We start from the raw sequence: 14,681 nt of genomic DNA on the forward strand, positions 1-14,681 counted from the left end.
TTTATTATATGTATATTTTTCAATAATCACTAAGTAATTTTTATTTATTTATATCCAACATTTTGTAGCACCGAGACTTGGTCCACAATCCACAATATCAATCCGCCTGAAATCAAGAAAGAAAATAATGGTCTATATTCATCATAAACACAACTATTTTCTGCCACTTTCTGCCATTTTAAGATGTTTTTTGTTGAAATTAAACAGAGGCGCATCCACGTTCCGAGTCGTGGGTAGGACAAACATGAAATGTTGATTTGGGCAAGAGTTCTGGTATTAGTTAGAGCCCTAGACTACTGTATGACAGAAGCATCACAGATATTGATTTTGAACTAATCACTATCTCTTAGGAACTCTCCAGCAGTCGAGATCTGTCCTGGCCACGTTCTTGTGAAAATTGGACATCTATACTTAGGAGAGGAGCAGAGAAATCTATGACTTCTCATAGGTGCCACAGGAGGTTTTGGAGCTATAACAGTAGGAATCGTTTTGGTAGAACAGGGTGGAGCGTGAAACACAGAAAGAACTGGCATACAAATAGGCAAGTGACGATTCTGCGATCGAAACCATGACCTCCTGCAGAAACGATAGCCAATATACCTACTACCGAGCTTGTTTTCGATTTGGGCGTGTTGTGTTGATAATTAAAAACTTAGTGTACGAGAAAGGCAAAAATAAACAGATAAAGTATAACTGTCCCATTTTGATATAAAATCCATTTCAGTATGGGACAGTTATCATTGCAAGCAATCAATTCTGAAAATAATCAGCACTTGAATAGTGATTGTGGCCCGAATACTGACATAATATGAGAAAATTTCCTCGATTTTAAAGTCACGGATCAAATAAATTCGAAAAAAATATTTAATGGTTCGTACAATTATTGCTTACTTCTAGGATTTCATATTAACATTAGCATTTGCCGATGTCAACAATTCTGAAAACCTTTATAGTTAAGTAAAAGAAGTAAAGTTTGGACATCATCGAGTGCTTTCGGGATTATAAATTGCCTGAAGTCCTAAGGAATAATTAATACCGTTGTCGGGGGTGGCAATGGGTCAAATGGGGATGAGAATGGGTCACTGTTTCAACTACATAGAATGATTGTAGTATCTGAGGGCAAGAAAACTAAATTATAACTTTTTGAACGATTTTGTTTTTTGACCTCGACCTCGGTGTAGGCGCTGACCCATTCTCTCCCTCCAGACCAATTGTTACCCCCGACGACGGTAGTCTAATGCTTTAGGATCCCTGAAAATTCTGTGATTTTTTATTAGACTCTGATCAACTTTAAAATCACCTTTTGCTAACAAACAAATTTTTCCCTGCAAATGACTTATGTGTTCATAATCATAATCATGGGTAGGACAATGCGTTGACTGTCCTACCCAGGAAAATTCATGCGTAGGACATGTCTGTCGTAACCGCCGACCGAAGAACCGGATTGAATGGACAAAGTGACGCCATCTTCTACTAGAAGACGTTCTTCATGGCTGACCATGCTAACGTATGCACCAGCCGAAACCATAGCAGCCGAATGTTCCTCCTGGTGCTCCATTTCGCGTCCGTCGCTGTTAGCTATCCTCAAAATACTGACTCATCTTTTCCTCTATTTCCTTTGACTCTACAAGAACTCTCCAAAGAGCCCTTAAACTATCACCAGGTCTAAAGAGAACTTATCTAGATAAAAATCAGGAAAAATTTCTACCAAAGCTTATCAAGGATAGTGATCCAGATCACATTTTGTTTGTATAGAGTATCATCTGTAAAGGGGTTGTGTTCCAATTACTCTAATCTCTTCTATAAATAATTATTATTTCATTTGTCAATTTATATTTCGTATCTATTACCACAATGTCCTACTTGTCCCACCCACTCCCAGCGCCACTGAAATTAAACATACTTACCAAGCAAGTCCTAAAATAAAATCTTCCACTGAACGTTTGAATCCAACTGTCCTTGTAGGTTGAATATAAAACACGAGGTATTGAAAATTGTACATGGATATCAAATGACATTTTCAACTGACGTTTTGATAGGTTTGCTGGTTTTCAGCAAACACAAGGTTGTTGCTGACACTTGTTGAACCAAGTGCTGAAATTCAGTAAACTTATAAAGGAAATGCTGTAAAACAGCAAAACATTACTTTGCTGGTGTGATTCCAGCAAATCATTTTGCTGGATGACTTAAAGAAAATTTGGTGTGTAGACCTTGGTGTACGAGAAAGGCAAAAGATAATAAGAAGACAACAGAATAATGATAAGAAGGAAGAAAAACTTAGAATAAAGGAAATAAGATTAACGAATATGGAAGATTACTTCAAGAATGAAAAAAAAAACAGAAAGATGAAGGAAGCACACTAAAGTTAGGAAGAGAGGAATGAAGGATTTGTTCAACAGGTACTAAGAAAATTCCATTTTGTTAATTTCTAACTGGTCCTTAATTTGACTCTGCTGGAAGTATTCCACATGTACGTGTCGCCGTATTGCTAACACTTTAAGTGTTTGTAAGGATACACTCCTATGATTCAAAAGTTTGGAGAGCTTCGATTTTCCACACCAATACCGTGACAATTGAAATCACAACAGAGTACGGATAACATACGGAACGGAAAATTCGCCCATGATATCGGTAGGGAAAACATTCTCTCCTCGCTCTGCTTTCCCAATTTATCCTAACACGAATTTTCCCACTAACACTTCTATCGAGAGCCCCAGCGTTTGCGACACGAAATACTTCAACGTGCAGACAAGGAGCAAACAGTCCTTAGTTTGCCGTCGTCGGTGCCGTGGTCGTCCTCATTCGCAACTGTTGTTCCGTCTCGGTCGTTCGTCGTGTGTTTGCTTTTGGAAAGGAAAATGTTGGATGTGAATATTTTCTGCCAGCTATGATGGAGTGGTGAGGCGCACGGGAATTCGAACGGAATTTGAGACCTTCGACCCTGTCAGCTGCTTGATATGCGAAAGACAGTTTTTGCGGAAGATCGTTGGCATGGATTGTGATTTCAAGAAAATCGAGCAGAAACAACCTGATAAACAGTTATTGTGAGATGGGTATGCAAAGTTTCTGCAATCTATTTTTCGTGGAAGGTTTCGCTCCATCTGAGAATGCCTGTGTTCCCTGAAGGTTGATTGATTATTTACAACAGAAAAAAGGTGAATAATTTATTCCAAATCTATTTCTAAGAAGTGTTGAATTTGTATGGTATTTCGCTGATAAGACGGAAGGAAATTTCTAGTGGGTGGTGCTGGTCAACGAGCATAATTCGAGGAAGACATCGCCCCCTTTTCCCAGTAAAGAATGGCCAATTAAATAGCTCACCAAACGAAGTGCGTAACGTGTCTAATTGAGGTGCGAGTGGGATAATTTTCGTATAAATCCAAGAAACGTATATGATTTTTTAGCAAAAAGTTGTGATGAAAAAGCAAAAAAAAATGTGCCCTAGAAAATGTCAAAATTTTCATACATAAAATATCGATCGCCAGCGCAGTTTCAATAGTGTTAAATCTTCAACTGCTACATAAATATAGGCGTTTTGTTGGCTTACATACACAGGAAAAATGGCCACTTACACACGTGCGCTGGTACACTGTGGTTTGGTGTGTCACAACAACGGAACATTTACGATATAGGTACATAATAAACTCAAGAACAATGAGGCAGAAGTTTCAAACTTTTCCTAGAAAGCTGTCAGTAATTATCTTTAAAATTGATAGATGTGTAGCTTACAATTCAGTTAAACTAAGTAGATTGATGGGCAGACGCGTCAGCTTCTACATGGTGAAGTGGACAGGCATAATCCCATGTTTCTCATTGCGAGAATCTTCCGATATAAAAACACAAGGTTTTATATAGCTTTCAAGTGGGTTTGAATATGTAATATGTTAGACATTCAATAAGTGTATGGGAAGTGGGTAGAAAATATGCTTTGGGTAAAACAATACTGCATGGGTCTTAACATTTTATCGGAATTTTCGCTTTTTATGAAAATCACGGGAAACACAACTAGCTGGTGCCACAGTGCAATAAATTTCATAATGACATTTTTGGAGTTTTTCTAGATATTCATTTAGTTCTTTCTTTCTAGTCAATAATTTAGACATTTTAATGTTAAAATAAAGCACAACATCCTTTCATGACTGCCTTTCAAGCAAAATTGATCAAAGAACCCACGAATCTTTCATTTGGTCGCATGAATTTTTTTTTTTTCCAAGTTCGTTTATTTGGTAGACTCAGGCGTGTATAACACTTTACGGAGCCATGGTTTTTTGTGATATATACAATCAATATCATTTTATTGTACAGTTAGTAAGAGAGGGATAGAAGCCAGCGTACTCGTGGTGACTCGAGGTTAGTTTACAATGTTTAAGGATGGACGGGGCTTAGGATTTGGGATCAGGAGATTTCAGCTTCTCATCCGGGCATTTGGCGTCAGGGACGATGTGGCGTGTCGTCGTGCTCGAGGAATGGTTCGACTGAGAGCATCTTCCGGATGGCCAGAGCTACGGAGCTCTACTGAACAGAAAGGCAGAGACTTAAAAAAAAAACTTTGAAGAAAGAGAAAAAAAATAACAAAATATTAGATTTTGATGTCAGAAGAACAAAGAAAACCATAAATGGCCTGCATATAGACAACATCACGATCTCCCAAAACTCCACGAACTTCCCTGAAGGGTTGTTTACCTCGGGCCACAAGGGTATCCAATAATTGCTCTCTGGAGGCGTCATTTTCCGAGCAGAACCAAACTACGTGATCGATGTCATCATAACCGGCACCGCACCTACATAAGTTGCTATCGACAAGGTTTATTCTGTACAAATGTGCGTTTAGTGAATAGTGATTGGACATAAGTCTCGACATCACGCGAATGAAGCCTCGACTTAAGTCCTCACCTCTGAACCACGCTCGCTCAGAAACTTTTGGAACTATGGAAAATAGCCACCGGCCAAGTTCGTTGTGTGTCAAATTTCTTTGCCAACTTTAAAGAGTACTCTGACGGACTAATGGGAAAAACTCGTTGCTCGAGAATTGTCTATCATAAACCTCACCCTCCTGTGCGCCCACCTTTGCCAGCGAGTCTGCCTTCTCATTGCCGTAGATTGAGCAGTGAGAAGGGACCCAAACAAAGGTAATCTTGAATGATCTTTCGACCAAAACACGCATCTGCTCTCTTATGTTTGTAAGAAAGTAAGATGCGTGCTTAACAGGTTTCATCGACCGGAGTGCCTCGATAGAACTAAGACTATCCGAGAAGATGAAATAATGGTCTACGGGCTGATTTGAAATTATCCCCAAAGCGAAGTTAATTGCTGCCAGCTCAGCAACATAAACCGAACACGGTTCCTGAAGTTTTCGGAAGGTGGTTGAAGTTACATTGAAAACACCGAAGCCAGTAGATCCGTTAATCTGAGAGCCATCAGTGAAATATCTGTTGTTGCAATCGACATGTTCATATTTTTCAGAAAAAATGGAGGGAATAGAAAGATTTCGAAGATGATCTGGTATTCCTTGAATAGCATGTTTCATGGACAGATCGTATTCAATTGAGAAACTGTCATTGGTGAAGTCAACTCGAGGGGGAGTATAACATGGAAGGCAAAGATCTGACGATATGTAATTGAGATAAACTCTTAGGAATCTTGACCGATAAACCAGTTCAAGCATATTATCGAAGTTATCTAAGACAAGTGTGTTACTTGTTCCACATTTGATGAGTATTCTAAGTGAGAGCTCCCAGTAACGGTGCTTTAAAGGAGTGATTCCAGCAAGCACCTCCAGGCTCATGTTATGCGTTGAATGCATGCAGCCAAGGGCAATACGCAAACAACGATATTGAATTCGTTCCAATTTGATCAGATGGAAATCAGCTGCTGAGTGGTAGCAGAAAAATCCGTACTCTAAAACAGAGAGAATAGTCGTTCTATAGAGTTTGATGAGGTCTTCCGGGTGAGCACCCCACCATGTTCCGGAGATAGAACGTAGAAAATGGACCCTTTTCCGGCATTTCTCTATCAAATACTCAAAATGGAGTTTCCAGGTACATTTGGAATCAAACACGACCCCAAGGTATTTAGAAGATAAAGATTGGTTGATGTTATCATTCAACAGCTTTAGTTTCAGTTGAGCAGGGTACCGCTTCCTAGTAAACACAACCAACTGAGTTTTTTGCGGTGAAAACTCGATCCCCAAATGTCTGGCCCAAACAGTCAGATTATCCAGGGTACTTTGCAATGGTCCTTGCAAGACATCTGCACATGGACCTCTTAGAGAGACCACGGCATCATCTGCAAGTTGTCTGAGCGTGCATTGTCCTTCCAAACAATTGTCAATATCTTTAACATAGAAATTATAAAGCAAGGGACTTAAACATGAACCTTGGGAAGGCCCATGTAACTAGTTCTGGAAGTTGTCAGAGTGCCGAGTTTGAAGTTCATTTGTTTTTCTGACAACAAATTGTACAAGAAATTATTTAAAATAACGGGTAATCCATTACTGTGCAGATTGTCTGACAGTACTTCTATGGAAACTGAATCAAAAGCGCCCTTAATATCCAAGAAAACTGAAGCCAATTGCTCCTTGTGCGCAAAGGCCAGCTGTATATCTGAAGAGAGCAACGCTAGACAATCGTTTGTTCCTTTACCTTTACGAAATCCAAACTGAGTATTTGAGAGTAATGCATTTTGTTCAACCCAATGGTCGATTCTTGAAAGGATCATTTTTTCCAATAATTTTCTCATGCATGAAAGCATGGCAATCGGTCGGTATGAGTTATGATTAGACGCTGGTTTCCCAGGCTTTTGAATAGCTATTACTTTGACCTGTCGCCATTCAGGTGGCACAATGTTGTACTCCATGAAACAGTTGTACAGGTCAAGTAATCGTCTTTTTGCGATATCTGGGAGGGTTTTAAGAAGATTGAATTTGATGTTATCGCATCCCGGAGCAGAGTTATTCGATGAAAGAAGAGACATAGAAAGTTCCAGCATTGAGAATGGTCCACCCAAAGAACCGGGATCAGTGACTGATTCTCGAAATAGCGGTTCTGCTGGTACGGAATCTGGACAGACCTTTTTTGCGAAGTTGAATATCCAACGGTTGGAGTATTCTTCACTCTCATTGGTGGAAATGCGGTTCCGCATGTTGCGGGCCGTTTTCCAAAGTGTGTTACCAACAACTTGGAAACAACAGGTCTACTTCACACACTATTTTTCATAGTTAGGATGATTAATTGTTTTGTATTAAATTAGATTTTGAAATACCTAAATAATTACTTCCGAAATTTTGTCATATATTTGTGCTTGAAAATTAGTTGAAATATGTTTGACCTTACATAAAAACCTTACAAATACATTAGGATAGCTCACATCTCTTTATTCTTAATAATATCTCGTCAAAGTTGCCAGTACTGACTCCCTGGAATAGATGTCCGACGAAGGAGGCAAGAACAGAGATAGAGAGAGATACCCGACGAAAGAGAGGAGAGAGAGTAAAGCGGAAAAACTGGACTGGTATGAAAGGCAGAAACGATGGAAAAGGGGAACGTGGTAGGCAGCCGAATAAAGTGGACGTGATGATCGGGAAAGGAAGACCGGAGTGATCAAGTGTACCGGGATGATCGTCAAATAATTCCCCGGTGATTCGCGGTGGCCTGCAGAAAATAAGTTAAGCTGGTAGTTATTCTGGGATTCTGGATGTGCAGTGCCGTTCCTGTAGAGCAGTGATCCCCAAAGTGCGGCCCGCGGGCCGCATGCGGCCCTCCAAGCCAATTCCTGCGGCCCGCGAAGGATTTCTGAGAATACACTACATGTGGCCCATTAATAAGCATAATATCATATATGACAGGAAAACCTTTTTATCATTTTCAACATTTTGGTTCACTCGGGAGCCTGCCAAGTTCCCATCATTATATATCGTGAATAGTTTTATCATTATGATTCATAGAATTCATTACTTCATAGGTACTCAGATATTTATTAGGCCGACAGTGAATGTATTTCGATGTTATCAAAGTGCATTATGAATAGTGGCAAATTTGGAAGGAATTATACAAATAATGAAGCAAATTTGAAGGAACTGAAGGTTGAACCATAGGTGAAAATGATTTTGTCATATACTGCTTCGTAATAAGAACACTTTTATTTCTCAAAATGAGTTAAGTTTTGGTGAAATTGAACTGAATTTTTGCTGGATTATGGATTCTGCTTATAATACCATTTGAATTCTTTTCAGAATCGCAAACAGAATCTTAAATAGACTTCTTCGAAATTTGTAACACACTCCAAAAGGATTCTGCTCCGAATCTTGACCGGATTTTTGTTCAGAATCTCTTTCAAATTCGAAACGGATTCTGTTTAAAATTTTGAACGAATTCTGTTCAGAGTCTCTAACCGATTCTTTTCAGAATCTTAAACGGATTCTGTTTAGAAACCCAAACGGATTCAATTCAAAATTCCAGACGGATTCTGATTGTAACATTCGAGTTTTGCTCACATTCACAATAAGATTTTTTTCAGAACCTCTTCGTTATTTTTGCTACGACTAGTTATAGTGAACAATAGACCTTGAGCATAAAATCAGTCGGCATTTGATCATTTGGAAAAAACAGCTTAAAATGTTTTCTGTCAACGGAACCATAGCGAAAAAACTATTTATCGTGTTCCTCTATACGGCGATAAAGCCTGTAGAATGAATTGTACTTACAAGTAAGTACATATTTCATTTGAAAAAGATTCACAGGAATAAATACAATATTTTGTTTGAATGTACAATATTCTGTAATATGCAATATGAACTGAAAAACAAATGTTGCAAATATACTGCGGCCCGCTTCCACAGCTCAAAATTTCTGTGCGGCCCTTGATAGTAAGCGTGCTGGGGACCACTGCTGTAGAGGGATCCCGAACACGAGCCACAGTACCGGCGAGGCCCGTGCTGGTGACGTACGAGCGTGTAGTAATTGCCGTGTCACACGCTGCGGGAGAGTCATAGTCACAGCTATGGCGGTGAGGATCTTGCAAGGTCCGCGTGGTTCGTCCCCGCTTGCAAGATTCCAATATCCTATGTACTATGGCCCCGTATGCGAGCGCGTGGAACGTCGGGAAATTGACCGAATTATGTCCATTTGGATCGAGGAAAAATGTATGCCGGTGATTCAAGGTACGAAGCTTCTGGATTCTCTCTCTCTCTCCTGACTATGCTGCATGAGCTCCATCAGTTCCCGAACGGCCGCAACGAACCCCCCGTTACCACCCCCCTTTAAATGTACCTCACCTTTAAATATACGTATGCCTAAGTAAATCTTTTTCCCATATTCCATTTTATGCTGAGAGATACCCTTAGTAACTACTAAAGGTCCGCCTAAGTTTTCCTAGTTAAAGAGAAATCGTGACTCCTCCGAAGCAAGGTGCGCCGACCCTGACCCTTGAGCTAGTCGCCTCTTACAAGTGTTGTCATTGAGGTTTCTCGTGATAGTCCCTCAACAAAACGTCGCCAGTAGCTACGTTTTTTTGCCTTGAGAAGATTTTTGAGTTTTCTTTCGAGCCTCAAATACTCTTCAAAAGCTCGGACCTTCCGTGTTTACGGAAGGCCTTGAAAACATCAGATTTCTCAGAATACAACATAGTCCATTCCTCCTCCCATCCAGGAGTGGCTGGCCCCCTGATGACAGATGTACTTGGAACGCGTCGTTTCTGAGCTTCTAGTGCGCTTTTTTGAATCAACTCAATAAGGAATCGATATTCATCCAAAGGTGGAAGAGTATCAGTTGAGTCAATACCAATTTTTACCGCCGATGCATATTTTTGCCAGTCAATGTTCTTCGTGAGATCGAAAGGAACATTAACTGGCTCAGATTGTTGATAGCCACTCTTAATTGTGGTGACTATCGGCATATGGTCACTACCATCGGGATCTTGAATTACCTTCCACGTGCAATCTAATGATAGTGAATTTGAACATAAAGACAGATCGATACGGCTTTGTTGACCATTTGGTCCTATTCGAGTTACTTCACCAGTGTTCAAAATATTCAAATTGAAATCGTCACACAAATCATAGAAAATAGGCGCTCTATAATCGTCATACGTTTCGCCCCATCCAATACCATGTGCGTTCATATCACCCAATATCAATACTGGAGATGATAGGAGGAGACTGCGCTCCAAAATGTCGACGATTAATAGAGGCATTTGGAGGAATGTACACTGAAGCTATGCAAAGATCTTTATTCTTCACATTTACTTGGCATGCGACGATTTCTAAGCCGGGAACAGTCGGAATGGGAATTCTGTAGAAGGAGTAGCATTTTTTGATCCCCAAAAGAACGCCACCATAATGATCATCCCGATCTTGGCGAATAATGTTAAAATCGTGGAAGTTGATTTCATCTTCAGAAGAAAGCCATGTTTCACAGAGCGCAAATATATCGCAATCGGAATTGCGAATCAAAAACTTGAACACGTCTAATTTATTTTTCAGACTGTGACAGTTCCACTGCAGCACAGTGATTGTATCTTGTATGGCCGTATTATCCATCGAAAGATACAATTCCTGCAAGAAGGGGCCATGAAACAGTCAATTGCTTCAGATAACTTTCTACTGTTGGTATAAAGAGGTCAATGATTGGCCTCAATGAATTCGGAATATTGAACAAATTCAAAAAACGGTCCACAAGGTCCTTAAAGGAGATCAATCCTCGCGTGGACGGAATACTTTTTCTAGAAGTGCGAATTTGTTTTTTTCTTTCGTTGATTCTCCTAGCCGGATGTTTCTTCGAAACATCGGATTTAGGCAATGGCGGGAATGCCTTACTGCAACTAGGGATCAAAAGAAGCAGTAGGGACAGATTGCTTCAGGATTTTAAATAAACCCCATTACCTTCAGATTTTGGCAAGCTTTTATGGATGACTTTTGTTCTCTTACGGCGCGATCCCGGGGAAGACGGTTGCTTCCTCTTTTCGGGCACGTGTACCTCCGCAGAATCATCCATATCGGCTGCGTCAGAGTCCAATTCATCAATGGAGATGGAATCATAATAATCACTTACACGAACGGTGGCTGAAATAGCAGTCGATGCAGTGGCTGTGGGGGATGTGTCTTGCGACTTAACCATTTCCGCATACGACTGCTTGGAGCGCTGTACCAACGAGCGCTTCACTTTTTGGGTGCGCTTTTTGTACACCGGGCATTCTTGCAAACCATGGGGAGGATTCAAACCACAATAAGCACATTTTGTTGCTTGTTGTTGGCAGGACTCCGCCCGGTGCCTTTCTGAACATTTGGCACAACGTGGTTTGTTGTCACAAATCTCGGCAGTGTGACCAAGTTGTTTGCAGTTGGTACAGTTAAATACCCTTGGCACAAAAGACGCACCGGAAACAACATATTTTCTATATCGACATATTTTGGAAGCATCGAACCGGCGAACGACACCCGAAGCGAGCCTGAGCTTGAACAAACTTGGTTACCATCTACCGTGGCTGCTGAATGCAATTCCTTGCAGTCCAGAATATCCACGGTAGATTGCAAGGCATTCTTTAGGCGACCTTTCCCTGCAAGCACATCCTTGCAAGTCAAGCTCGCTGCGTTGATTACGCCTTCTATCTCGACCTCCCGCGAGGGCACATAAACTAAATATTCAACATTGTACGCCCTGTCTTTCGCAATTTCATTCGCCACCTGGTATGTAGGTGCGGTGATGCGTAGTTTGTTTCTGTTGATTTGGTTGAATTCAAGCTTCGTAAAACGACGCGTCAAATCTCGTTTTATGCCCAGGAAATCTAGGCTCTTCACTTTCTGCCGAAAGTAAACAACCCAAGGCCCAGGCGAAGCCGCATGGTACAATCGTGTGCGCCCTGCATCTTTTGAAGGCACATTGCCTTCCATAGTATCTGCCTCCATTCTCACCCCGCAAGGTGGAAGAATGATTTTGCTTATGCTAACTTAAGACTAATACCCAATCAGAAAAAAAAAAACTTAAAAAAAAACTAATTTGATTTATTTTATCAGTCCCACTCCGAGCCAAGCAGATGGGAGAACAATAGAAACGTTTCTACTTATCTGCCTCTGCTGCTGTAGGTAGCAGCAGTAACAATAGCCTGCTTCACTGGCCTCGCCAGAAGCAGCTACTTCACTCGCCGACAGCGATCGCCTTGGATCCGTAGGTAGGAGCACACCACACAATAGCCTTTTCACTACCGAACACAATCCGCGATGAGACACAGCACACACGTCTGGCTCGTTCGAACTATCGGCACGGAATGATGGTCGCATGAAATAGAAAAAGGTGCTTCGCTCTTTGTCTTATGACGATCACGACCTTTTCCAGAATTGGTTAAGACATACAATTTTGGCAAAAACGAGCAGTAGGTAATGCCCGAGATATGATCCAATGATTTGAATTGTATTTTCATCGTTATGGAAACATCAGAACATCGTGCCACTCAGGTGCACCAATTGCAGTCAGACAACGTGGACGACCCAAACTGCTAGATCAGCAGTTTGTACATTATAAATAACCCGCGAACGCGTGGCGCGTTCTCTTTCCTTTGGCAGCTTTGGACAATCACCGGTGGTGCTGTATTGTGTTAGTATTATTAATAAAAGTGTTTTAGAGTTACTAAGTCTTTTTAAAAAGTGAATCCGTATCACGAATCCCATAAGTGGTGTCAGAAGTGGGATCGTGAGGTGTTTAAAAAGTGGTAAAAATCCCGTCGCACGCGAACCTGCAACAACGTGATCATCAAACCCCTCGGATGTGGATATCATTTACGTGAGTAACTCATTTTTATTATCTTTTATAAAATAATTCACTAAAACAATGCCAGAGACCAGGCAGTCAGAGATTGAGGCGCTGAAGGCTGAAATTGAGCAGCTTAAGGCATTGATGACATCGGGGAACAGTAGTAAATTTACTATCCCCGATCCCATCAAGAACCTATCGGAGTTTTCCGGTAGTAAGAAAGAACTTTCAAGCTGGCTACGGGAAGTAGACGAGCTATATGAAATGTTCAAAATAAAGGGGGCCAACGGCCAGCCCGATTCACTAAGCTCTATGTATATTAGAGCGATCAAAAATAAAATAAGGGGAGACGCTCGCGCGATTGTATGCGCAAATGGCGATCCTGATACCATTGTTGGTATCAAACAGATCCTGTTAGAACAATACGGTGATCGATTTGACTTTGCGACAAATGTGTCGACACTGTTTAACATTAAGAAAAGTGATAAAAGTCACCTGAAATTCTTTAACGAATGCAAGGAGATTAACACAAGACTTAAATCTAACTTGAATTCCAATCCCATCACAGGAAAGGAAATCATAGATATACTAACCGTTACTCGATATCTTGACAATATCGGAGAACCTTTATCCGCTATCATTAGATTATCCAAGCCTAAAACCTTAGAAGATGCATACGAGTCAGTGTGTATAAACCAGAACGCGGAAATTAGATCTAGACCCGCGAAATCTCAATTCAACAAATTTCCCAACAAAAGCAACGGCCCCTCGAGTAGCTCCCCTAAGCAGCATACAAATTCGAAACCCCCATATAGGAATCCGATGCAAAAACAACAATTTAAATCAGAGTTCCACGCGAACGAAGTAGACGTAGATAACGATGACGACGACGATGACGATGAGGATGACAATGTGCAAGGTAGAACGATGCAACCCAACGTGTCAAATTTTCACTTAGAGGAAAACGATCTCCAAACAACGTAAACAATTTTATACCGTTTATTCGCTACAAGTCTAATAAAGGGATATTGAATTTCTTGATAGACACTGGAGCGAATAAATCGTACATTAATCCGGAGCATGTGTTAAAGTGCCAGGAAACCAATCGACCCGCAATAGTGACTAATCAAAATGGTACATTTGTTATTGATAAAGTATTGCATGTCAATATGTTTCCTAGAAGCTTTGATAAAACTCTACCGTACCACGTATTCAAATTCCATAACTTTTTCGACGGTCTTATCGGATATGAAAATTTGGCTACTATGAATGCCAAAATCGATACCGGTAGCCATGAACTTTCGATTGGAAATATAAAATACCCTTTAGATAAATACTACCCAAGTTCCATGAACTTTCAGGAACAAACGGAAACCCTCATAGAGATACCGACTACTGCAGACGGGGCATTTCTCATTGAGGAAGAAATTAATTTGACGACAGGTGTCACATTACGACCTGGCCTTTATGCGGCTAGAAATAATCATGCCACTGTACACTTGTTTACTACTAGGCAAGCCAAACTGGAGAGATTAAAACCTTTTGAAAATGAACGTTTCTTTCTCAACCAACATGAAACTTTTCCGCAGCTTAACTTCCCTGCAGAACATTTGAATAAAGAAGAGGTTAAATTATTAGCCAAAACTCTTCGGCCCTTCAAGAGTGTTTTCTTCCATGATGGACAGAAATTGGATTTCACCCATCAAGTAAAGCACAAAATAGAAACCGGTGAAAGTAACCCCATTCACCAACGAACTTACAAGTACCCATACCATCTACGGGAAAAAGTAAGTGAGCAAATTCAGAAAATGTTGGAGACTGGAATCATAAGAGAATCCTCTTCTCCATGGACTTCCCCGATCTGGGTGGTCCCAAAGAAAACGGATAATTCAGGTATAAAGAAATATCGCGTAGTTGTAGATTATAGGAAACTGAATAAAT

General features: G+C 40.6%; 1 protein-coding gene across 1 annotated transcript in view; it reads left to right on the plus strand.

Annotated features, from left to right (window-relative positions):
* The first annotated feature begins 2,791 nt into the window (after positions 1-2,791).
* LOC134206085 (putative uncharacterized protein DDB_G0274535) overlaps positions 2,792-14,681 on the plus strand; it is a 240,909-nt gene continuing 229,019 nt past the window's right edge. The window contains exon 1 of the mRNA XM_062681783.1: positions 2,792-3,155. The gene's annotated coding sequence lies outside the window, so the exon portion shown is untranslated. The remainder of the gene's footprint in view (positions 3,156-14,681) is intronic.

This window comes from Armigeres subalbatus, chromosome 1 (genome assembly GCF_024139115.2).
Source record: "Armigeres subalbatus isolate Guangzhou_Male chromosome 1, GZ_Asu_2, whole genome shotgun sequence".
Taxonomy (NCBI): Eukaryota; Metazoa; Arthropoda; class Insecta; order Diptera; family Culicidae; genus Armigeres; species Armigeres subalbatus.